The sequence below is a fragment of the Penaeus chinensis genome, chromosome 32 (genome assembly GCF_019202785.1).
Source record: "Penaeus chinensis breed Huanghai No. 1 chromosome 32, ASM1920278v2, whole genome shotgun sequence".
NCBI lineage: Eukaryota > Metazoa > Arthropoda > Malacostraca > Decapoda > Penaeidae > Penaeus > Penaeus chinensis.
The window spans coordinates 28,233,925-28,236,424 of record NC_061850.1 but is presented as its reverse complement, the minus strand read 5'-3'; the positions used below and the strand labels follow the sequence as shown (position 1 = coordinate 28,236,424).

The 2,500-nt window shown below is 37.3% G+C and overlaps 1 long non-coding RNA gene across 1 annotated transcript in view; it reads right to left on the bottom strand.

Moving 5' to 3' along the window:
• Positions 1 to 2,500, bottom strand: part of LOC125042310 — a 33,481-nt gene that overhangs the window by 13,504 nt on the left and 17,477 nt on the right. Inside the window, exon 2 of the long non-coding RNA XR_007116338.1 lies at positions 994 to 1,029. This is a non-coding gene — a long non-coding RNA (uncharacterized LOC125042310). The remainder of the gene's footprint in view (positions 1 to 993; positions 1,030 to 2,500) is intronic.

Genomic DNA, 2,500 nt, shown 5'->3' with positions numbered 1-2,500 from the left:
TCCCTCTCCCTCTCCCTCGCCCTCTACCTCCCCCCCCGGAACGGTCGACCACCAAAAGCGATCAGTTCCCTAGCGATGATGGCGTCCATTTCTTCAGTTTAGTCTAGTCCTTTATTTACCACCTTGGCTAACTACACAGGCATCGGAAAGCTGTGGTAATTTTGATGCATGTTTCGTAACATTATATAATGGTACTACTTTTGAATTTTTTGCTATAATATCATCATAAGTACTATATCAGTCAAAGGAAAGGTACAATTACACAGTCCTTTCTCTACTCAGTTACATTGTTCTCCATACCTCATGCTAGGTGGTCAGCAAGACGTACGGAGAACTAAGAAACTATCTCACATCTTCTGATGTCTTAGATACTTATGCTGTATCCTAAATCAGAAATGCAGATCACATGACCTCATTAAATGCCATTCCACGCCCAAGCTGTACACCGGCGTGGCAGATGAGTGGATAAAAGACTGAAGTGAAAACCTGGTTGCTCTCCCGTAGAGTTTGTGACCGGTGAAAGGACATTCTTGAACACGAGTAAGAAAGTCAAATAAGGGAAAACAAAACGCCACTGAAGTAAGAAATGGTATGAACAATAACAACAACAACAGCAAGAACAACTTATGTAATGGAAATAATAATAATAATAATATCTTAAAAACAACAACAAATATAATAACAATAATAACGATAATAACAAAAACAGGACACCACCACCGCCAGCAAATACAACAATATTTATAAATGAACAAATGAAAATGATAACATCAACAACTATAACAGCAACAACAATAACAACAATAACAACACTAAAACAACGGCCAAAAATCCACGCCATTTGAATCAGATATAACCCTCCCCCCAAAGATAAAAATAATAACAATAAAAAAAAACAACCACGCTTCCCCGCCTTTCGTACTGAATCCAATTTCTTTGGTCATATCAACACGTAATAATCAAGGAAAAAAACGATACGAAATAAAAACTTACCCCACACCTTCAGGACACCTTCACCATCGACGCTCACTTGAAATGAAAATCAATCAATGAATAAACATATACATATAACCGTTTTATAGTATTTTTTTTTTTTTACCTGGGGGGGGGTAATTAAATAAACAAACTCACTCTACTCATTTACACGGTCTGGGAATAAAGTTGTAAGGAGATTAACTTGATAAAGACGGACACGAAAACAAAAAACAAAAAAAAAAATTATAAATAAAAATAATAATAAAAAAAAAAAGTCAGATGCTTGGGGGAAAAAAATATTGTTCAATTTTCTAGATTTCATTTTGTTTATAATTCATATGGCCCAAGCGTTCTAATCATAATTCACTAATCTTTAAAAAATATATATATAATTTCGAAAACATATAAAAGTGCATGATGAAAGATCACTGAAAGAACTTTTACGAAATGACCATAATATAAATGCAAAATTCTCTCAGACAGAAAAATAAGACGCTGAATCATGATTTAACGTCTTTCACATTTGAAGCTTCCCCTTTGTCTACCTCACGATGGTGTTGTCTCCGTGAATTATGAAACCTTATTTTGCTGTTGGTGAAATTCGCGCGAATCGAAAAAAAATTAGAGGATGTCGATAGAACAAAATGGCAACTGCGCGGATAATAAATTCGCGAAACAATAGCTGTCTAATTCCTGGGATTTGCAGTAATATCGACAACGCTATTTCACTGACACGTCAAAATGTTTCGTGGAATTTATGCAACATATATGGAAAAGGCATGATACATTTTTATATTCTGTTCTTTGTAGTATCATATTAATTATAAAATATAAGGGGACAGAAGACAAAGACTGTGTGTGTGCGTGTGTGTACCGAAAATTAATAATGTTCCAGGTCACATACAATGTAACATAAAAAAACATTAGTAATCCTAACCTCAAATTGAACAATTTTACAACACACATTTACCTTCTCATGTTAGCAATTCGTGTCATAAGTTTTACACGCAACATTCTCAAAAAAAAAAATAAAAGACAAAAATCGGGTTTTACTGCTAAGGATAACAGAGCATCTCTATTTTGACCACGGGACCGAACGTAATCTCTGCCTCCAATTTACTTTCGCCATAAATTATCGTTCTCATGACAAGGCTGCACTAATTATCAGCCTCGTTACAATGATAAGTAATGACAAAGGATGAAACAGCGAGGGAGAGAGCGAGAGAGAGTGAGAGTGTGTGAGAGAGAGAGAGAGAGAGAGAGAGAGAGAGAGAGAGAGAGAGAGAGAGAGAGAGAGAGAGAGAGAGAGAGAGAGAGAGAGAGGGGGGGGGGGGGGCAAAAGGCTAAATCAATTAACGAATCCCTATCGCCCAACGCCCTTTCCTTCCCTTTCCCTCCTCCCCTTGCACAACGCCAGCAGGAGCAGAATCTTCCCATCCTCCGCTTATCTCTAACCCGCCCCAGTAAATCATTCACAAGGATTTGACCCGGCGGTCTCTACCTCTCTGGCGCGCTTTCTGATTGG